This window comes from Siphateles boraxobius, unplaced genomic scaffold (genome assembly GCF_051911475.1).
Source record: "Siphateles boraxobius isolate OS27281-9 unplaced genomic scaffold, OSU_SipBor_1 47, whole genome shotgun sequence".
Taxonomy (NCBI): domain Eukaryota; kingdom Metazoa; phylum Chordata; class Actinopteri; order Cypriniformes; family Leuciscidae; genus Siphateles; species Siphateles boraxobius.
The window spans coordinates 1402940-1427408 of NW_027509108.1; the positions used below are offsets into that span (position 1 = coordinate 1402940).

The 24469-nt window shown below is 44.5% G+C and overlaps 1 pseudogene across 1 annotated transcript in view; it reads left to right on the forward strand.

Moving 5' to 3' along the window:
* The window catches only part of LOC143710403 (complement C3-like), a 217752-nt pseudogene extending 202876 nt beyond the window's left edge, over positions 1-14876 (forward strand). The window contains exons 36-41 of the transcript XR_013194544.1: positions 12035-12140; positions 13271-13366; positions 13621-13701; positions 13795-13878; positions 14006-14144; positions 14397-14876. The product of XR_013194544.1 is annotated as a complement C3-like (transcript). The remainder of the gene's footprint in view (positions 1-12034; positions 12141-13270; positions 13367-13620; positions 13702-13794; positions 13879-14005; positions 14145-14396) is intronic.
* Positions 14877-24469: the final 9593 nt, after the last annotated feature.

A 24469-nucleotide genomic window follows, 5' to 3' on the forward strand; every position in this document is an offset into this window, starting at 1 on the left:
TGGTATGTAATATTCATTTTTGGGTGAACTATCCATAGATTGTTGTAGATTTTCCCCTAAACCTAACCTAACCTACCGTAACGTTAGCCGAGTCCACACTCCAGCGAGTCTCCAATCGACTACAGCCGAGTCTAATCCTATAATTCTAATTTACTAGTTTCCTTTCTTTTCTGCTAACTAAATTACTTCCCTAAACTGACCTGCTGTGCAGTAGTAATATCAGACAGACTCCAGCAAATGTCCTTTAAATGCTTTAATCACGGCCAGGAGAGTTCTCGAGTAAGTTCTCAGAGAATCTCCCAAGAAGTAGCTTTAAGCTAGGCCGGAGGATCTCGGACAAATCCCATTGAGAATCCCACCAGTAAACACGAATACAACAGTTTTTATAGTATGCGGGTATGGCAAAATGATACATTACCACGAGTTTTCAAACCTAGACATCTGTCTAGTTCCATTTCCCATATTTGTTATTTATACACACACACACTCAAAGTCATGAGTTTTCAACTAAAGGGGAAACATATATTTCAAATTCAAATGTTAGATGTTAAAAACATGGTCAGTCTAAAATTTCCACCACAAGATCTAAGAAATTTTAACCTCTTGCACACACTTTTATAGACTCTGCATGAAAGTATCAGGAAGGCTGTTGCATTCTTAGAAGGTCGACTTCCACAACGGACCAATCCTTACGCTGTTGCGATGACGTCCTACGCCATGGCCAATGTTGGAAAACTCAATAAAGACATCTTGATGAAACATTCCACCAAAGGAGATGGTCAGTCACATAATGTAAAAATAAAATGTGTTTTTTTTTTTCCTTTATGCAACAATAAAACAAGCCCAAGTGGAAGTTCTGCAAGAATTTTTTAAGTTTTGGTTTGTAAAAATAGCTGCGTGTTGGTGTCAATAACAGTAATGGAACAAATAGAGAGGCAACAGCAACACAGACCTGTTATTATTCCTGTTTTGTGTTTGAATCAGCCGGTAGGTTTTGGACTGTCGCTGGACAGCATCATCACTCTCTGGAGGCGACGGCCTATGCTGTGCTGGCGCTTGTGAAGGACAGAGACTTTGATAAAGCAGGAGAGGCAGTTTTCTGGCTGCGTTCACAACAGTCTCATTATGGTGGATCTGGCACCACACAGGTACACTAACATCTCATCATCTGACTGTGATTAACAGATGCAGAACTTGTCTTTGAATGCTGTTCTGCACTTTCCAGGCGACCATCATGGTGTTTCAGGCCGTGGCAGAGTATCGCACGCAGGTGAAGGACCGACAAAACTTCAATCTGGACGTGGAGCTGTCAGTGGCAGGAAGAAGCAGACCTGTCAAATTTACTATTAAAAGAGAGAATGTGCATCTTACACGGTCATACAAGGTGAGGAGAAACTCATAAACCTGATTCAAAATGTGTGCTGCTCATGTCAATTGGATGTTTTTGTATCATAGTAAGTGTGTAATTTTGGGAGTTTTGTTATTCGTCATCCATTATATTTAGTTGTCTATATCAATAGTGTGGTGTTTTTTATTTAATTTTTTATTTATGATTTATTTATAATTTTTATAATTACATAAATTTTATTTATGTAATTTTTACATTCAGATTACAAAGAAAATAAGTAAATAAACAAAATAAACAGGTATAAATAAGTTATAACAATGATAATAATAATACAAAACAACAACACAAAGTAAAAACAAATAGAAAATAAAAGACATGACAAAAGTAAAAATGGAAGTAGTAAAATCGATATACAAATGCATTCTCATCAGCAGCTAACAATGGAAAACTGAGAAAACAGGTATAAACAGACAAAACCATATAGTGCACTTAAAACTGAATTATTGATATCAATGTAAAATGAAAAATACTAGCTGCATGTTAATCAGACAAATTAAGAGATTGCAGAGCTTCCAAATAGTAAAGAATGATGTACTGGGTCGGTGAAGAGAAAATCCTTTTTTTTTTCAAGTTTGATGAAATAAGGTGTCTTTAATCCACCTAGAGTGTGATGGGGATGGGAGTTTCTCCAGTTAAGCAAAATTCGTCATCTGGCAATAAATGAGCAATAAAATCAGCAAAATAGCGGAGTAAAGAATAACCAGCAAGCAGCACTCCATACAGGCCAATGATAGGTAAGGGCTGAACATGGAGAGAGGAAATGAGTGAAAGGGAGTTGAAACCGAACACCAGAATAGCGCAGGACAAGACCAAAACATATGTATTAGAGTACCAGGACTGGAATGGCATCTATCGCATTTGGGGGTGATGGCAGTATTAATACGGGCCAGTCTACTCTTAATGTGCTGGACAACTTTACACTGTATCAGTCCATGACGAGCACAAATAGAAGAGGAATGAATCCGATTAAGAACCTCTGCCCAAGTCTCTTCATCCATTTATGTGAATCGACAAATATAGACTGAAAAGAGAAGATTGCGTTGTATAACTTTGAAATTGACCCCCTTTGACATGGATTAATACTTAGAATCATGTCTACTTCAGATGGTGGAGGTTTGTCTGGGAAATTAGGAAATTGTTTGCAAATGAAATCTCGAATCTCTAAATATGTATTAAAAAAAAATACTTTTAGGAACATTTAAAGGGGACCTATTATGCAAAATTCACTTTTGCATGGTGTTTGGACATAAATGTGTGATGGCAGTGTGTGTACACAACCACCCAGCAGTGATAAAAATCCACCCACTCCTTTTTTTTAAATCCCCATAAATCATAAGCAGTGTCTGTCACGGTATACTATTCTCTGGTTCCTTCTCGTCTCGTGTTTATGTTGTGGTATGAATGCACGTGCGTTGTGGGCGTGAGTGTGATGTCATTACCTGATCCGCTCCAGCTGATCATCATATCACCACCAGCTGCAGTCCATTTCCTCACCCTATTTATACTCACCGGTTTTTGTCCTCTTTGTCAGATCGTTGTTTGATGTCTCCTGTGTCGGTGTTCCAGTCCTGTCATCCCGCTCGTCCGGTGTTCGTGTTCTTCGTGGATTGTCGTTTCGTTGTGGATTATTGTTTGGGTTGTGTGGATTCCGTCTTCTGTGTTTCACCACTTCACGGTTCCTGTCATCACTTCTGGCCATCGAAGTCCCTGCGCTACCATTCCACGCCCGTGTCATTGTTTTGGTCATTAATAAATTGAGTTACTTGCTATTGCTTCCTGTGTTCTGTTCCCCGCCATGACAGAACGATCTGACCAAACCATGGAAGCAGCGAGTGCACCATCGTCTTCGTTGGAGGACTTCATTCGGCACAGCATACGTAGGATGGATTCCCAAGAGAGAAATTTGAATGACACGGGTCGTGCGGTACAATCTTTGGTGGCGCAGGTGTCCGAGCTTACCCAGCAGATCCAACAAATGCGAGCTCCCACTGCGCCACCCGCACCAGCCGTTCCCCCCACACCACCAGAGTTCCACCACCAGTCTGAGCCCCGCCTACCGGTTCCGGAGGCTTATTCCGGGGAGTCCAGGTACTGTAGAGCCTTTCTGACACGATGCTCGATGCATTTTGCGCTACAACCAAGAACTTTTCAGACTGAACAGGCCAAGGTAGCGTTCGTCCTGACCCTTCTGACGGGAAAGGCGGCGCTATGGGGAACGGCGGTGTGGGAGAACCAAGACCCATGCTGCGCCTCGTTCCAGACACTCTCCTCCGAAATCAGACGAGTTTTCGACCGCGCCGTCGCGGGGAGAGAGGCCGCCAGGGTGTTGGCCGACCTGCATCAGGGAGAGAGGTCGGTTGCGGACTTTTCCATCGAGTTCCGGACCCTGGCGGCCGAATGTCGATGGAACGAGGAGGCGCAGTGGGACATGTTCCTGCATGGGTTGGCTGACCGCGTCCAGAGGGAGATCTACGCCCTGGACCTCCCCACATCTTTAAATGGACTAATCGAGCTGGCACTGCGGGTGGACGCTCGACTCTCACGAGTCGAGCGAAGAGGGTCGTTCACCCGCACACCGGAAGGAGCCGAGGGTCCTAGGTCCAGCGGCAGGGACGCGGTCAGTCCCGTCTACGATCACGAACCCATGCAGGTGGGGCGAGCTCGGCTTTCCCGGGAGGAGAGGGAAAGGCGGAGGTCCCAGGGCCTTTGCCTCTACTGCGGGGGTACGGGACATTTCGCATACAACTGCCCGGTAAAAGGTCAAGCCCGATAGTAAGTATGAGGCTACTATCGGGTGGGATCTCCGCCAAGAAGACCTCATCCACATCTACCCTCCTCCCGGTAAGACTAAGATGGTCAGTCCACCAGCACGACTGTAGAGCACTTTTGGACTCCGGGGCTGAAGGTAATTTTATGGACAAATCATTTGCACTCAAGTTTCAGATTCCCCTCAAGCCCCTCACTCACAGGATTGCAGTACACGCACTTAATGGTCAAGAACTTCCCACTATTTCACTCACGACTGAAGATATTACCCTCATCACATCTGGCAACCACACTGAGACTATTTTTTTTTACATACTGGATTCACCCCTCGCACCCATCGTTCTTGGACACCCCTGGCTCATCCACCACAACCCCCGTATAGACTGGCAGCAAAGAACTGTGCTGGAGTGGAGCAAGGAATGTCATAAGTCCTGTCTTGTGTCTGCTTGTTCGTCTGTGCCTGTTTTTATGTTTCAGGAGGAAGCAGGGGATTTGTCTAGCGTGCCCAGGGAGTACCTGGACCTGAAGGAAGTGTTTAGTAAGTCTCGTGCTGCTTCTCTCCCTCCGCATCGTCCCTATGACTGTGCCATAGATTTACTGCCAGGTAAGTCTCCGCCCAAGGGCAAGTTATACTCACTGTCTGTTCCTGAGAGGGAGGCCATGGAGAAATATATTTCTGATTCTCTAGCAACCAAGTTCATTCGCCCTTCCTCTTCTCCAGCGGGGGCGGGGTTCTTTTTTGTGGGGAAGAAGGATGGTTCTCTGCGACCTTGTATCGATTACCGGGGGTTGAACAACATCACGGTAAAGAATACTTATCCTTTGCCGTTGATGTCTTCAGCTTTCGAGAGGTTACAGGGAGCTTCCGTCTTCACGAAATTGGACTTACGTAACGCATATCATTTGGTTCGCATTAGGAAGGGGGATGAGTGGAAGACTGCGTTTAACACCCCCAGGGGGCACTTTGAATACTTGGTCATGCCGTTCGGGCTGTCCAACTCCCCTGCGGTCTTCCAGGCACTCGTCAATGATGTGCTGCGAGATATGATAGATCAGTTCATTTATGTCTACCTGGATGACATATTGATTTTTTCATCTTCTCTCCAGGAACATGTGCAGCACGTCCGACGAGTGCTTCAGAGGTTGCTAGAGAATGGGCTTTTTGTCAAGGCGGAGAAATGCGAATTTCATGCACAGTCTGTTCCTTTCCTAGGGCACATCATTTCGTCTGAAGGAGTGCGTATGGATCCTGAAAAGGTTAAGGCTGTGGTCGAGTGGCCAAGCCCAGATTCCCGTAAGGCCCTACAGAGGTTTCTGGGCTTCGCCAATTTCTACCGGCGTTTTATTCGCAACTTCAGCCAACTAGCCGCACCTCTGACTGCCTTGACCTCCCCCAGAACGGCGTTCAGGTGGACAGACACAGCGGAAGCTGTGTTTGCCAAACTGAAAGGCCGCTTTGTTTCAGCCCCCATCCTTATTGCCCCTGATTCTTCACGTCAGTTCGTGGTGGAGGTTGATGCGTCAGAGGTGGGGGTAGGTGCAGTGCTATCCCAACGCTCTTCTACAGACGACAAGATGCATCCCTGCGCGTTTTTATCTCATCGCTTGTCCCCAGCCGAACGTAATTACGACATCGGTAACAGGGAGTTGTTGGCAGTCAAAGTAGCGTTGGAGGAGTGGCGTCACTGGTTAGAAGGGTCAGGGGTACCTTTTATCGTCTGGACTGATCATAAGAATCTAGAATACATTAGAACGGCTAAAAGATTGAACTCCAGGCAGGCTCGGTGGGCACTTTTTTTCGGCCGTTTTGATTTTACTCTCTCGTACCGCCCGGGTTCTAAAAACATCAAACCCGATTCATTATCTCGTATTTTTGAGCCTTCCGAACGCCCGTCTACTCCCGAGTGCATTTTACCCGAAACCCTATTTGTTTCCACACTCACATGGGAGGTCGAATCGAAGGTCAAGTCGGCCTTAGAAGGGGTAACGCCTCCGCCCGGTTGCCCACCGAATCGTTTATTTGTGCCGGAGGAATTACGGTCCGACGTCATTCAGTGGGGTCATTGCTCCAACGTGGCTTGTCATCCAGGAGTCAACCGAACCAGTTTCTTGGTTAAGCAACGATTTTGGTGGCCACTTATGGCTCGTGACATTCACAGTTTTGTCTTGGCTTGCTCAGTTTGTGCCACTGGTAAGACTTCTAATCGACCTCCAGATGGGTTACTCCAACCGCTGCCAGTCCCTTCGAGACCCTGGTCCCACATCGCGCTAGATTTTATTACCGCCCTCCCGCCCTCCCAGGGTAACACAGTCGTTTTGACCGTGGTGGACCGGTTCTCGAAGGCGGCTCACTTTATCCCCTTACCCAAATTACCCTCAGCTAAGGAGACAGCGTTGACTGTCGTAGATCACGTCTTTCGTTTACATGGCCTCCCGATGGACGTGGTCTCCGACAGGGGACCCCAGTTTGTGTCCAAATTTTGGCGAGAATTTTGTAGATTACTGGGTGCGACGGTTAGTCTGTCCTCAGGGTTCCATCCCCAGAGCAATGGCCAAACTGAGAGAGCCAACCAAGATCTGGAAAGGATGTTGCGGTGCTTGGTCTCCAAGAATCCTTCCTCATGGAGCCAACAACTATCCATGGTGGAGTACGCCCACAACACGTTACCGGTGTCGTCCACGGGCCTTTCTCCGTTTGAGTGTAGTTTAGGTTACCAGCCACCTATTTTTCCCAGTCTGGAATCCGAGGTCGCGGTCCCCTCTGCTCACGCCTTCGTCCAGAGGTGTCACCGTACCTGGACTAGAGCCCGTGAGACTCTACTCCAGGTGGGGGCGCGCACCAAGGCCAAGGCCGATCGCCACCGGTCAAGGCCTCCCGTATACATCGTCGGTCAAAAAGTGTGGCTTTCTACCAGAAACATTCCTCTCCGCTCCGTCTCCAATAAGCTTGCTCCCAAATTCATTGGCCCGTTCACTGTCACCAAGATCATTAGTCCGGTGGCAGTCCGCCTCAATTTACCTCCGGCGTACAGGAGGATTCATCCCGTCTTCCACGTATCCAAAATTAAGCCCGTGTTTCATTCGCACATTAATCCGCCAGTCCCGGTTCCCCCCCCGCCGCGACTCGTAGATGGGGAAACCACTTATTCGGTCAACCGTATTCTGGACTCTAGGCGGAGGGGACGCGGATTCCAGTACTTGGTGGACTGGGAAGGTTACGGTCCGGAGGAGAGAAGTTGGGTACCTGCTAGAGACATCCTGGATCACTCCCTTATCGATGATTACAATCGACAGGTAAGGGAGTCTGAGAACGCCAGGAGGCGTTCTTAGGAGGAGGGGTACTGTCACGGTATACTATTCTCTGGTTCCTTCTCGTCTCGTGTTTATGTTGTGGTATGAATGCACGTGCGTTGTGGGCGTGAGTGTGATGTCATTACCTGATCCGCTCCAGCTGATCATCATATCACCACCAGCTGCAGTCCATTTCCTCACCCTATTTATACTCACCGGTTTTTGTCCTCTTTGTCAGATCGTTGTTTGATGTCTCCTGTGTCGGTGTTCCAGTCCTGTCATCCCGCTCGTCCGGTGTTCGTGTTCTTCGTGGATTGTCGTTTCGTTGTGGATTATTGTTTGGGTTGTGTGGATTCCGTCTTCTGTGTTTCACCACTTCACGGTTCCTGTCATCACTTCTGGCCATCGAAGTCCCTGCGCTACCATTCCACGCCCGTGTCATTGTTTTGGTCATTAATAAATTGAGTTACTTGCTATTGCTTCCTGTGTTCTGTTCCCCGCCATGACAGTGTCTCCCAACGACCTGCTTTCAGAATGCGTTCACAGGCCCCGCCCACGAGTGTTGACAGACACTGCCGTTCTAACATAGAACGCCCTGATTGCTGATCGAGGTCACAGCGAGTTGAGAATTGTACACATTGTCTGCCAAGCTTTGTCGGTGTTGTGTTGATATATTAATCCTCATAGCTCTATTTATTTACTGGAGCGATAGACCTAAAGTTAACGTTATTGATCATGGCAGTAATGAAAGTGAGAGCGCACACTTTATTACAGTTCATAGGAGTTGTTTTACGGATATAACAGTTACAGTTGAGTTTACCAGTTTATTAAGCACCCCCTGAAAAGGTGTGTATAATATTTGTTTACTGTTAGTTGTAACGAGTGTTTTTTTGTACTTCGCTTTGTAACGTTATGTTGATGATAATGAAAGGGAGAGGGAGAGAGTTTATGGATAAGACTTTAATGCGGACTTCTTATACAGTGTTTATTCAGCTCTTACAGTGATTTTCTGAAGTGAAATTGACGCTTCATCTTTTGTGTGATGTGCAATAAACTTCACTGAACTCATCAGTATATTTTTATAACATTCGGACGCGGTCCGCTAAGTTACAACACAACAGGCTTGTACTAATAGTGGATAAAAGCAAGATGGAAAAATAAGTTATAAAACCATAATTAAACTAGACTATACCTGTTCTATCTCCATACAGCATATATTATCTGTCTCAGTGGGCATCATTGTCCGACTCCGGGTCGAAATGAACACGGCTACTGAGAGTTTATGTTCTGATATTATCATTCCGTGAGATGAGATTGTCCTGACCATAGACATGATGTCTATGGTCCTGACTGAGTGCGAGCTCGCGAGGCTCCGCCCTCTGGGCCGGCAGCAGCTGCTCATTTGCATTTAAAGGGATACACACTAAAACGGTGCGTTTTTCGGAGACACAAAAAGTGACAATTTAAACATGCTGTAAAAAATTATCTGTTGGGTATTTTGAGCTAAAACTTCACATACACACTTTGGGGACATCAGACAAAATGGGCATAATAGGTCCACTTTAAAATTATGAGTTAACTGTGAAAATTATGCAAAAGCATCATCAATGTACAAATCAGCAAAGGAGATAAGACCGCATTCTTTCCAAGAGGCAAATGCTCCATCCATGATAGAGGGGGGAAATAAAGGGTTGGATTAGATGGGAGAAGACAAGGGAACGGTCTGAATTCCAAAATGGCGCAAAAGCTGGGTCCGGATCTTAAGGCTATTAGTCACTAACACATTTTTGGAATATTTTGCTACAGATAATTTGGTCGGGAGACAAAGAAGTGCAGACAAAGAGGAGAGTTTGCATGAGGCCAATAATAAAATAAAAAGTTGGGGAGTCCAAGGCCACCCAGTTGTTCAGGTTTTTGCAGGATACTTTTACGAATCTGTGGAACTTTACTATTCCAAATAAAACTGAGAGATCGAACTATCAAGAGTGTGAAAAAAAGATTTGGGGATGTAAATTTGGAGACACTGAAAAAGATACAATATTTTAGGAAGTACATTAGTTTAAATACAATGTATTATTCTGGCTAAAGACAAGGGAAGGATAGACCAATGCACAAAATCTTGAGCCAACTTATTAATCAGCAGGGCAAAGTTTTTTTGTCACACAGATGTCTAGATACTTAAAGTTGTGATGATGTGATGATGCTTTAAAGGGCAATGTTTACAGTGGATACACTAATGCAACAAAATTAATAGGCATCAGCTCACTCTTGTGCAGATTCAGTTTATTGAATGATATGAGGCCAAATTGCAACCCAGAGGGCATTAAGCTGTCTGGTTCAGAAATAAATATAGCAACAGTTCATCTGCATATAAGGCCTGTGTTCAACTCCTCCCCTAATAATGCCAGCCATACTGCACAATCTAAAAGCCACCGCCAGGGGTTCAACAGCTATGGCAAACAACTGAGGGAAATACTGAGAATGGCAATTATTTGTCCGTACACCAGCTAAAGTGGAATTACATAGAAGCCTAATCCATGAAATAAATTTGGTACCAAACCCAAATAGTGTGGTGTTTGGTCAAAAAAGTCTTCAGGTATCTCTCCTACATGGATTTGATTATTTTGATGACGAGAGTACGTGTGTTCACTCAACAGGTGGAGATCAACAAGGCCTTCAGTGTGACGGCTAGAGGAACGGGAACAGCCACTCTCTCAGTGAGTGTTCATGAGCGTTTATACGGTCGACATCAAGATTGAAGCGTTTGAACATCTAATCTGAGACGTGATGCTCTTTTCAGTTTCTGACGCTGTACTACGCCAGACCTGTTGAGAAGAAGTCTGACTGTACACTCTTTACTCTGAATGTTAAAATGGAAAAAGTCTCTGAAAGTAAGATTGACAAAGAGGCCTTTCTTTAGCACTTTCTATACATTAAGGCTTTTCACACTGTGCTTAACCCTGGGTTATAGTCACTCTAAACCTTTTTAGGAACATTTGACACTTTTAACTACATCTACAATGACATAGAAGTGGGTTAAAATATTGTAGAAGTGGGTCATGAAATGTTAAACATGATAACACAGGATTATGTTTACTGACCCAGGGTTAAGTGTGAAAAACCTAGTTTGAGCTGAAAACTCCCCAAATGCCTTTATGTATTACATCTTCATTTTAATGAAATCTATTTTTATATTCCCTTTAGAAAGGGAAGACTTGACTTGAACTAAAACCACCAAAAACTTTTGTTTCCCTTTAGCAAAACAAGGAGCCATTGAAAGTTACAACTTCAATATGGATTTCTTGTATGTGAACAAATAACTCATTTATTTTTATGTCAAGAAACCATTTTATTTGTTATCAATCAGCATGTGCTCATTTCGGCTGTTTTCACACTTGGTTTGTTTACTGTCCCACATTCGCTGTATGTTTGCTTCATGAACGCAAGTACCAGGTACAGTTAGATAATGATTTCAGTGGAGACTCCAGTTTCACTGCGTTCTGACACGAGTGTTTATTATAAGACAGTTTCAGCGATGAGCAGCTCTGCATTATACTACAATATATTAATTCTTACATCAAACGAACTCAGGTTCGCACGAAAAGCTCTAGTGTGAAAGCAGCCTTATATGCAGGATCGGTTGATGGAGGAAAACTGAAGACCTACGAAACCTGTTAATAAAATCTGCTCTTTAACTCCATCTTTACAGCTACAAAAATGATAAAACCGATGCCACTATGACTATTCTGGACATTGGAATACCGACAGGATTTGATGTTGAAGAAAATGATCTTAAAGAGGTATTATGATGATAAACTGATGCAGTGATGCCATCACATTGTATATAGAAGAGGAATCTAACACACATCTGCAGATAGGCCATAAAACATGTTGGTCATCATGTGATGCATTGAGCTTTTTTTCCTCATTTTCTTGCCCTCAGTTGTCCACGGGGAAGGAGATATACATTCAGAAATATGAAAAGAATAAAGTGCTGTCAGAGCGAGGATCCCTCATCCTCCACTTGGATAGGGTATTTCAGCAGACTGTGTTGCCTGATGATGTCAAAAACAGATTTGTTTTCTTTCGATCAGGAAACCATGTGTTTTGCTTAATATCACAGTATTGTTAAATGATTGATTCTGATTCCAAGATGCTCATTAACTGTAAGGCCATGTGGTTCCACGTGTCTTCGGTACATTACAGACTGCTTATCAGAATCATATTTCACATGATACTATTAAGCAGAAATGAATGTGCAAATTTAATATATAGATCTAGCCTATGACTATAAAAGGTTTACATGTATTTTGTGTTCTATCAGCTATGCAAAACAGAATACTGTTTTTTCAGTGTAATTACAGCTATACATGAATGCAAGAAAAAAAGACCAATCGCAATTTGTATGCAAAAAATTATTTTGTTGACAAAAATTAGTTTGAATTTGATTTTTAAAAATTATTATTATTATTTTTTTTTGTGCAAATGTTAACGTGGGCAGTTTCCAGTGTACATTATGAAATGTAATATCATGTAAATTTGCTTTGATTTGTTTTTTGGTCTCATTAGGTTTCTCATAAAGAGACAGAAAGACTCTCCTTCAGAATGCACAAGATGTTTAATGTGGGTCTGCTTCAGCCTGCTGCCGTCACAATATATGAATATTACTCACCAGGTGAGTTTTTGGTGCACGTACAGAAACACTACGGCTTTGACTTTGGCCCAAAAATCATATTCGAAGTTCGTTGGTTTATTAATATTAATATTCGAATATATTCGAATATTAATTATTAATATTTTGACCATTAAATGCTGCGGCGCTAGGGCTGGGCTAAGGGGGCTTAAGCCCCGAATGTTTTAAGTAAAGCCCCCAATATTTTTTTACCTTGTCTTTCTCATAGAGCAAAACAATTAATCAGAAAAACAAATATGAATAAGACTACAGCTGCCGCGATAAACTTACCTAATCATGAAAAGTGCATAGGCTATTACAGTTTTATTTATATTTTTAGCTCACCGTCACCGAGTTCTACACTTTTCGCAAACCTGTCATTATTATTGGCAATAAACTTAAGATGCAAATAAGAGATTCTCGGCAATGTATTTAATATTCTTGATGCTGCTCTGATGCACTCCATTACGCACCGCTGTTTGTTTTCATGATGACTAAAAGTTCAGCAGTACGTTAGCTCATCGATGTCAAAATGATTAAAGAAGCCGGGGCTTACCGTTCACAGAAGGATGTTAACAGTGAACGAATACCTGGTAAAATGTAAGTAGCGCCACACGTTGCTTTTCAAATTGTCCGGAGTGTAGATTTCGAACTCCTCGTCAGTTTGTTGTTGTAGGCGTTGGCGCGGCCATTGTTTTGACATACAAAATAGGCGCTGCGCCAACCAGGACACTAACGTCACCTACAGGAGCCCAGATGACCAATAATTGCCTTGCTAATGAGCTCGTGATTCACAACTTCACCAGGCGTGAAAAAGCCTCGGAATCTGAATTGAAAACAACGTTTACAAGCAAACACATTTACACATAACAGGTTCGAATATTAAAGGCTGCCTAATATTCGTTCGAATATCATTATTTTTTTAAATATTAGAATTCTATTCGAATAACGAAGTTCATAGTCAAAGCCCTAATAAACACATATACACACTTCTGATTAATTAAATTGGATCACTCAAATCAACAGGGTCATTTAGTCCCATTATTAATGGCACTAATTAATTATGACAATAATTATCTGGTCTTATAGTGTAGGATGTTGCAGTCATCTGTTGTTAAACGTGCGCGTTTCAGATGCTCGCTGCACAAAGTTCTACCACCCTGAGAGGGCAGATGGCGCTATTTACACACTGTGCAAGGGCAAGGGAGATTTCTGCCTGTGTACAGAAGGTATTTTATCACTTTTAAGTTTATACTTTCACCAGACACTTTTATCTAAAGCAACTTTTAAATGAGAAACATCACAAGCAATTCACCATAAGAGCCAAAACATTTTCAATGTGTCTTTCTGGGGTGGGGGGTATTTACTTTTTATGAATGAGGGAACAACTTAATGTTGGGTCTGTTATGAATGTGTTGAAGTATAGATATCAGAAAATCAACAACTCCTTATAATATTGCAACTATTATATCTCATAACACAGAAAACTGCAGTATCCAGAAGAAGGATCAGGTCAGTGAACAGGAGCGTTTGAATAGAGCCTGTGAATCTGGCACAGATTATGGTAAACGCATGTTCTCCATCCTCAGCCATTGACTCCTATTTCATCCAGTCTCAAAGTTGATGCTGATAACAATATAACATGTATCATTGACAGTTTATAAAGTTACAGTATTGGATATGGATCTGGTAATGGACTCTGCCATATATGACATGAAGGTGGAGCAAGTGCTGAAAGAAGGTATGGGTAATTATTCCCTTCTGTCCATCAAAGTATATTCAAATTTATGTTTTTAGAGCATGTAACTCTTGAACTGTGGCTGACGTTTGGACGTCCTATTAGAACTGTTTCCTGTTATGTCCTGTAGGCACTGATGATAAGAAAGTTGAGGGGAAAGTGAGACCATTTTTGGCTCGTCTTATTTGCATTGACCTTTTAAATTTGAAACAAGGAAAGTCGTACCTCATCATGGGCAAATCCAGTGACTGGTCACAGCTAGGAGGAAGGTGAGTGTTTGTACTTCCTACAGGATTCTGCTTTTGCACAGGACACTCAACCAGGTAGATTTAGGATGCAATACAAAACACATATGAGGAAAAACGGATTGCATTCACATAGAATTGCTGTATGAGTCATTTGTTAGACAGAGGAAAACTGAATCACACTTGGGTAAAATATCAAAAAGTGCACGTTAGTGTCATGTTTGTGTATTCAATGTCCATTAATGGTTATTTGCCTGTGTTTTCTGTTGTTTTTAGTCTGAAGTACATCTTTGGAGAGCACACCTGGGTTGAATACTGGCCGACAAGAGAGGAAAGCCAAACACCAGAATACAGGGATCGGTACATCGCCATCTCTGAACTCCAGAATAGGCCCTTTAAAGAAATATGTGCTACATAAATATTATTGATTTAAAGGAAATGTAACATTATCTCTTGCACGCTCTTAATAATCATGGTGCATGACGTACAGTGCCTTACAAAAGTATTCAACTTTCATAATTCTTATTTCAAGATCTTGTTTAAAATATTCGAACTTAAACAAGATAACAGTCGCATTAAAAAAACTTTTTGTTTAAATTCTACAACGCTGTCAGGATTCAGAGTCTGTCGGATTTAAATTCATCCTCTTCTCCCAAAAACGTTAGAGCGGCTGGAAAAATATATAAGAATATATTTACTCTATTTAACTACACAATGTGTGTTTGATATGAATAAAAACATGACGTGAAATTATGATTGAAATGTTATTTGGTTATTGGTGCTTCCATAAGCATATATGCCTATGTTTTTTCCTATTAGGCTATTTATGTGAATTTAAATATCTGAAGCACCAACAACAAAAATGTGGTTGAAACTGGACAGTTAAGCCCAATTTATACTAGTGCGCGCAGTAAGAGCGGCATAGCATACGCATCAGCGTCTACCATAGTACCCTTCGTACCGTTCCCTGACGCACACCTCCTCAAAAATGTAACTACACGTTGTGACGACGCAGACCGCAAGATCTGTGATTGGTCGGCTTGGTAGCAACGCATTTCTTCCAACGTATTTCCGGTGTGTTCTTCTGCACCGCCCGCCATTTTCAAAATTCAGAAGTTTAGTGAAGAACATGTCAGTCAAACCAGGAAACCAGATTTGAAGTTAAAGGTTAAGCGATGTCACATGTTTTTTAGGCCAAAACATTTTTGGTCACATACAGCAAACATCTCCTTACTATCCGCTAGCTGCCTGTTCCCTGAACACACTGTAATAAACGCGGTCTCTGCAGACACATCAGGCTCCACAAACGGCAACAAAAACAAACTGGGCTAACCCGCACCGCGAAACATAACAAACTGTTCCAGCCAATAACCGACAAGAATGATTTGGGGGGTTAGTGCGCGGATGAGGAGGAGGGAGGGTCGAGCTAGCCTCCGTTTTGTTTGACAATACTTTAAACGTCAACAAGAAGTGACATCACCCGACATCGCTTAGAGCACCTTTAATAACGTCATTCGCTGAACGTTCAAATCATACCAGTGTGATCATATGTCTTAAAGAGTTAGGAGGTGTATTTTACTGCACAGTGGTAGCGGCACAAAAACTTGGTTCCTACCCTTTGATGCTCATGGTTGTGTGATCAAGATTAACCCATTCAAAAGAGTACGATGACTCGCAATATAGACCAGTAAACTTTTACCTGCGTTTACTCTGTTTTCTCAATTGAATATTCAGCGTAGTCACATCACTCAGGCTAGATCTCGTTTGAAATGGTTATTTCTCATAAATCATATGTGTCAACATATAAAAATGTAATAACTTTTGCAATCATTTCAGAAAGAAATGTGGAAAATGAAAAACACATTTAAACTTGAAATTAAAATTGACACTTTTTTACAAATTAATAAAGCAGTTTTTTTTTTAAATGATTTATTCGTACACATCATTATTGTTTTAAAAATTAATGTGCCTCGTAAATAACTTCCCTTCCCTCTTGCAGCAACATCTTTCTCTCTGATGATGTGTTTACTGGCACCATGGCAGGACAACCTGTCACTCACATAAGATCAACCATAATAATAATCGGCCAAGAACCGCTGTCCTTGTTAAAATATATAAAAAACCAAAAGACCTTTGATAAATCTTAAGTTCAAACAAATTAATACGAACCATTGAACACTCGGCCGGTCAGAGCAGGATGTTCTTCACTAAAGTATTCCAAATAAATGATTTTAAAATGTTAATCAATTTTTAAAGCACATTTTTGAAACTGGAATGGACGAAAGAGGGCGCCATCGTGTTATTTAGCTCTGCTTGTCCCACTTGACAAAAATTGGACTATTATGATTTCAGCTGAGTTGACAAATAATTGCTTTAGTCTGACTGAAATCGAACTTTTGAAGTGCATGTAAATATGGTGCAAAATGACTCGCCAACAACAGATTTCCATCAGCTCAGTAAACAGTTTAACAATCATTACATTAATTACACCACATTCATCTTAATGTTTAGTTTAGAAATAGCTTGGCTTAGTGTTGGGTGATGTTCTCCACTTCTGACTGCTACATCTTCTTTAGAAATCATTTTACTCTGGACAGATTAAACACTTAGGACAAAAAAAAAAGGAGAATCAAATAGTTACTCAATACACAGCAAAAAAAAAAAAAAAAAAAAGGTTTTAAATTTTAAAAATGTTTTAAAATATTCAGATTTACTTATGTTTATATTTATGAATATAATTCAGCAAGCCTTATGCCTAAGGAAAATAAAATATTTGCAAAGGGGGAAATAAGGATATAAGCACATTATGTAAGTTTTGCCGCTAGAGGTCATCTATTCAAAACAATAATAAAGGCGTAGCACGATGACAATGTGAATGAGCGTGGAATCATGGGAGTTGTCGTCTTCACCTCCACAGCCGGTGGAAAGCAATCCGACGGGACTCAGGCAGAAATCATGTTCGTGGATGAGCTAATGTATTAAAGTTGTATTACAGTTTTTTACAGTCGCTAGGACACATTTCTCAATACTTAGGTCACTTTTTCAAAACTCTTCACACAGTGAGCACAACAGAAGTATATGTGGGCTAAACTGTGGATCATTTATCATTGCTTTGGCACAAAATGCATTCAATGACTACATCTTTCAAATTACATTAATTATTTTCTCACTTCGACACAACAACCACCAAAACGTCTCAGGTTACGACTGTAACCTATGTTCCCTGAGAACAGGGAACGAGACAATACGTCAACGACGCTTAGGGGAACGCCTCAGGCGTGACATGTGTCTGAAATCACTATCAAATCACGTCAATCATATTGACCGGCGACAGCCCGTGAATCATTAGCGTGAATGATTAACGTGCGACCTGGAAGTATAAAAGGGCGCCTTGCAAACATGACAAATCACCTTATCGTCTGAAGGGACTGTACGGTAGGCAAGCACCGCGGCATGGCAGGGAGACGTATTGTCTCGTTCCCTGTTCTCAGGGAACATAGGTTACAGTCGTAACCTGAGACGTTCCCTTTCGAAGGGAACTCAACAATACGTCAACGACGCTATGGGGAACGATATACCAACGCCGCCATGCTAAGGGGAGTGCATGCCAAGTGGCAGTGACAACTGTCAGAACCAGCAACTTCAAATGAAACGCTAGAACCACTCACCCTCAGGTCACACTGGGCTGTCAGTGACAGCATTCCCTACGGTCATAGCCCAAGCTACAGCCTCACAGAAAAACCTTCATAAACATGGTTAAATGAAAGGTCTACCTGGGCCGGCTCCGGGCCTGGAACCTCAGCTTCCAATTAGAAGGGGTCCCTTCTAGGGAATGTGGCTAGGGAACCCAAGGGAACCCCAGCCAGTCACTATTCAGGGGAACGTACTCACCCCGAAATGCCACCAGGACGGCCTGACCTGGCGCCAGTACATAGACACTTCGTCAGGCCAAATCCTGTCTGTCTGAAGACAGAGCCTCTGGACAAATGCCTTAAGTAAGGCATCCAACCCGAGGGACTGCGAAGCTGGCAGTGAACCACTCGGCCCGGATCTCAGAGACGGGATATCCCGGAGAGTATGACTCAGCATAGTGCTTTCCGACCCTTGCTAGCGAGGGGAGTTTCTCTACTCGATCCACGGATCAACCCAGTGTCTGTGTTTCAAAACACTGAGGAGGCCTGTGAAGGCCTAAGGGCTGATCTAACTGGGAGGCCTCACGAGAGGCCTACGACCGTCTGACCAGACTCAGGAAGCCGCATGCTCATAGAGACCCTCGTGAGGGGAGCACAAGGTCTGCCTGGTAGGCAAACCAGGCTGTAGGCAGAAAAGGTTCCGGGAGGGAACCTTTAGCAGAGAATGAACACTTTAGCGAGCCAGGGCGCAAGCTCGCCTTCAGCAGCTGCCTATTAAGGCTAGCTGAAACTGATAGCAAGAGACCACTAGCTTCATAAACCCAGCACCACTAGGGAGCGTTACAGGGAGGCCCGGAGAGGCCTACTACCTGATCCTTTAGGGAGGCACGTGAGGCCTACTACCTGATAACCACAGTACGTGGGAACTCACCTTCAGGGAGGCACGGTGAGGCCTGCTACCCTACGACCACAGTATGTGGGGAGCTCACCTTCAGGGAGGCCTGGAGAGGCCTACTACCTGGTAACCACAAACTGTGGGAACTCACCTTCAGGGAGGCCTGGTGAGGCCTACTACCTGACTGTTCTCAATCAAGGAGGCCTGGAGGAGCCTACTACCTGATAACCCCAGTATGTGAGATGCTCACCTTCAGAGAGGCCAAGAGAGGCCTACTACCTGATAACCACAGTACGTGGGAACTCCTCCTTCAGGGAGGCCCGGTGAGGCCTGCTACCTTACAACCACAGTATGTGGGGAGCTCACCTTCAGGGAGGCCTGGTGAGGCCTACTACCTGGTCACCACTATCTGTGGGAACTCACCTTCAGGGAGGCCTGGTGAGGCCTACTACCTGACCGTTCTCATTCAAGGAGGCCTGGAGGAGCCTACTACCTGATAATCACAGCATGTGGGGAACTCACCTTCAGGGAGGCCTGGTGAGGCCTACTACCTGACAGCCAAAATATTTGGGAGCCCACATCCAGGGAGGCCCAGAGCGGCCTGCTACCTGACAGCCACAATATTTGGGAGCTCACATTCAGGGAGGCCCAGAGAGGCCTACTACCTGATAGCCAACGTAAGTGGGAATTCGCCTTCAGGGCGGCCGGGTGAGGCCTACTACCCGATAACCATCTTAAGTGGGAATTCACCTTCAGGGAGGCCTGAGTGGCCTACTACCTGATAACCACTGGTAGCTTTGAGCCCTGAGTCCGGGTGAAAGTATAAGGTGGCCTGCTAAGGCCAGCCAGCTGGGGACTCGCCTATCAGGGAGGCCTGGTCGGGCCTACTAGCTAATAGCAAGTCATATTCTGCCATAAAGTACACTGTTGGAAACCATACTACACAGCATAATTCACTAATGGGCTTCCAGTAGCGCTATAAGGTATGTCCCACAATGTTGGGACTCACCTCCGAGGAGGCCTGTTTAAGGCCTACTACCCATCAGTGAGTCAACTGCCCGAACCACCAAGGCCAACCACGTAAAGTGAGCTGGCCTACAGTGCCCTCTGGGGGGCTGTCCAATCAAGGAGGCCTGCTGAGGCCTACTACCTAATGGCGCAGCCTTCGTTGGCAGAAAAACTGTTTACACAGCGCCTACAGCATCCTGGTGCCTAATCACATTGCCCATGGCAGTGTACTCCGCAAGAAAGCTAGCACCCTTAAAACAAGGGGAGTACAACATACGCCACTCTGCCTCAACGGAGGCCCCAGTTAGCCAGGGGCCTACCATCTATGCATGGGCGTCAGCTCAGGGCAATGCTCTGGCTTCAGGGGAGCGTACTTCGACCAAAGAAGAAGTGAAGCTTACTTCATACTCGACCCGAGCCATAGTGGTGCGAGGTGGGATAAAACAGAACTGGGAGTGAAGTGCTCAGACCTACCCTGTATCACAGGGGAATACTCACACCTCACCCTGAGGTTACCAGGGTGCGGGCCTGCCAGCGGCTCTAGGGGTGACAGAAATGTATCTGTGCCCAACCTAGGGGAGTGGGGCTTGAATGAAAGCCAACCACCTACAACCTAGCGCTCGAGCAGTAGCTCAGCGAGGTGAGTGAAGCCTAAACTGGCGGCCTAAATCCGTAGGCCAGTTCTGCATGGCAGGGTCGGGCAGGAAACCCAGTCTTCTTCGTGAAGCGAAAGACGGCCTAACCCTGCTCAATAAAGACATATATACCACGGAGGCCTGTTTGAGGCCTACCATGTCCTTACAAACCATCCTCAGCACCACGCTGCATTACTCTAGTCACCCCAGAATGCAGAGAAGGGGGCGGGCCTTGGCCTAACGACTCCCACGGGAGGAGGCTGTTTATACAGGGATGCTAGAAACCAACATTCACACAGTGAAGGGTCAGAGGAAGAAATGCTAAAATTTTTAGGAGAGCGCCTCTATTATCCCTGGCACAGCCTAGGCCAGCTACAGAGGCGGCCCTGGTAAGGGCCAGCCTGCAAGCATAGATCTATCTGAGGGCTCGGAGGAGCCACAGCCTTACTAAAGAATATAGTCTGTATTATTCCATACAAAGGGCTGCAGAATCGCTCAGCCTAATGAAAACCCAAACAGAGCTCAAGGGGCGACATACTCAGGAAGAAGTCAAACGGACCTGTGGGCCGGACATAAGATCTATCTGAAGCTCTAGCGTCAGTCAACACTCTAAGTAAAACAATTTAAAGAGAGAGACCAACCACTCTACCCTGAGGTGGCTAGCAGCCCGAAGGCTAACACAGTTACCGTTCTGGCCACCTAACGGGGAACTTCAGGGCCCTGATAATCCAATAAAGTTCTCTTACCTTATTACCTTGACATGACCCCATGACTCTATACAGGGAACGAGGTCTGTAGAGAGATACATTTCGGAATTTTTATTCACAAAAATTTACTCTTGAAAAGACCAGACAGCTCACCTGCGGCGTGCGGAGTGAAGACTCGCCAGATAGTTCTTTATGAACCTGGGGTCCCCCACTTTACATGCCTGAAAGAGGCATTTCTACTAACCAAGCCTAGGCGGGCCATTGGAACATCGTTCTTATCATAGGCCCAGCGCCAGGCCTGATGTAATGAACGTCTGGGGAGTCAGAAGAGAGGAGAGGGCTGGATTCTCTTTTTAATGAAGCCCTCCGGGGAGATTATCCATCAGCGACGCTGTATGCGCTTGTGCTGGATAACCTCCCTCAGATCCTCTTCTAGCGGGAGTCACGCCTTTCCTGCGCCCTGTTCCTCCACAGAGGGGGCGCACGAGAGGCGACACTGGCTCTCTGGCCCTGTCTACGGTCCTCAGATCGTGAAGGGCCAGGCCCTCCCGCCTGCCTGGGCGTGGAACCGGATCTCAGCGGTATGTAGGTTTTTTCCTAAAAGCAGCTGAGCGTGCCTTCGCCTCCCTGAACTTCCCAAGCCCCGCCTCCACGGCGGGGCCAAAGAGTTCAGAGGGCGAAACCGACGAATCGAGGAGAAAGGCCTTCTCTTTCTCCTCAACGTCGGCCAGGTTTAACCAAAGCTGTCTCTCCGTGGCCACCATCGCCGCCATCGACCGACTGATCGTGGCAGCAGTTTGTTTGGTGGCCCGGAGCGCAAGAGCCGTGGTTCGGCGCGGCTCAGTAACTGCCTTAGGGGACAACCCTGCCCCCTGGTCGAGATCCTGCAGCAGGTCGGCCCGGTATGCCTGCAGCACCGCCATGGTGTGCAGGGAAGCACCAGCCTGAACTGCTGCCGTGTATGCTCTGCCATTCAAACGCGCTGTTGTCTTTAGCGGTTTGGATGGCAGAGTTGGAGCTCTCAGTGTCGACGCCTGCCCAGACACGAGATAGTTTGCAAACGACTCGTCAAATGGGCGGCATCGACACATACCCATGCTCTGCGATCCCATCAACATCAGCGAAATTAACCCGCTGATGTCAGTGAATACGGGCAGAGCATGGGCTCTTCCATGCCCTCTCGATCTCCGTGTGAAGATCAGGAAGGAATGGAAGGCTCACCTGAGCTGGTGGTGTATGGCCGGGGAGAAACCGATCGCCGAGCCTACCGCGAGCGGTCTCTCCTCTAGCGCGTCGCCATGGCAGCTACAGCCTGTTGGCGGCGCGCTCCACAACATCCACCAGACCTGCATACACGGGGCAGGGTGGTTGAGAGGGTTCAGGATCTACCTGATTATAAACCTCCTCAGCCATCTCCTGCTCGTCCTGAAGAGCAGCAACTGCAGGAAACCGTCGGTGAAAAATCCTCGTCATCGACCTGCAGTTCGCCCTCGTCAGCCGTCGAATCATCTGAGAGGTTTACAGCACTCTCAAGATGATCGACGAGCTCTATCTGGAAGCCCATGATGCAAGTCGCCGCTCTGCCTCGGCACGAGCGGGACCATGAGAACCAGACGTTGAACCCCCTTCACTCGAGAAGAGGGCCAGACGAGAGCGAGCGTTTTAAGAGAAAAACGCTCACAGTTCACACAGAGGATTCCCTCGAGAATCTCCCGTGCGCGCTCTTCTCCCAGGCAAGAAAAGCACACTCGTGTGCTGTACATTTAATTTTCTTACCGTTTCATTGAATAGCGTTTTCAAACAGACAGTCCCTGAAGACGATGAGATGATTTGTCATGTTTGCAAGGCGCCCTTTTATACTTCCAGGTCGCACGTTAATCATTCACGCTAATGATTCACGGGCTGTCGCCGGTCAATATGATTGACGTGATTTGATAGTGATTTCAGACACCTGTCACGCCTGAGGCGTTCCCCATAGCGTCGTTGACGTATTGTTGAGTTCCCTTCGAAAGGGAACTCTGTGTACTTACAGGCTAATTTGCACATGCTTACATACTGTTTTCAAAATGGTTAAACTTATGTTCAAAACAATAGCATAATATAAAACTGAATATGACAGCAATTTGCTACATTTCTACAGTAATATTGTAATGAAATATATTTCGAATGTAAAAATGAAATGCTATAAAAACAATTGGACGATTGGACCAGCCACAGCTGATTCCTATTGTATCTGTATCAGTGAATGGTGTGTACAAATTCTTGTATTTTGTAATTAGTCTGTGCAAAAAAACAAAACAAAACAAGACATAAAATATATTGAAGCACTGCATCATGTCTGATTCATTCCAGTAACATATATTGCAGTGAATTCTAAACAGTAGAGAGGTGTGCTTGTTTTACAGAAGAAAACATTGTATAATGCTACCTGTTGTTAGTGTTTTTAGGTCATTGTTTTGTGGGTGACAGAGTGTGTTTGGTGTCTGTCAACCTTTGCTAGTGTGATGGAGGAATATGTTGATTTGAGACATGTATGAAGTGATATGGTAGTTTTAGAGCATTTTGAAAGTGAAATGAACTGCTGTGCCGAGCTGAAAGTTGGTTTGGAGAACTGTGTGAAGAGTTTTGAAAAAGTGACCTAAGTATTGAGAAATGTGTCCTAGCGACTGTAAAAAACTGTAACGTTCCTGTTGTATGAAGCAGTGCGGGGCAGAGAGCTGTGGGAGCGGATGCTAATGAGACACATATGCGCAACACACTGGTTTCGAGTCCCATGGAGGAGCTCCGCAAGGATATAAGCAGGAATGATGACAGTAAAAGCGAAAGAGGACCAGGCTTGGGACATTTTATGTCATTATTTTATATGCCACAATCGGTTGCCACAGTTTTCTGTTGATAAAGGTTGCTCAAATAAACAGTTGCTTGTCTGTCTAAAACACAATTTATTAAAGCGTCTATGGTGTTTCCAAGGATTGTATGGAAGTGAAATGGAAATCGAGGGTATCGTGGATTTGACGTCAATGACAGTGGACACAATGACACAGGACGTTACGATTTTGATTTCTCTGGATCCAAAAACCTTATATATTGTGCCTTTAAGGTCACTCCTGAAAGGACCACTTAGTCCTAACATAACTATGTTTGGACACATTTTGCTTTTGTTTTATTAATAACCATTGATTACATTTTCACTAACCATGGATTACATTTTCACAATTTGGAGAGAAATTAAGGTCCAGATAGTTGAAAGCAACCAGGCTATTTAAAAGAAATTGATTCTCAAACCAGTGCCACTCACCTGTCCGAACAGCAGTATATAGAATATAGAGTATACACACTTCCACTATGACGAAACATCCAGAAAAACAGTTTCCACATATTTCACACATCACACACACATCCAGCATGTTGTGTTGGTGATGTTGATGACAGAAGCATGTGCATTCATTATTGCAATTGTCCTTGCAGCCCT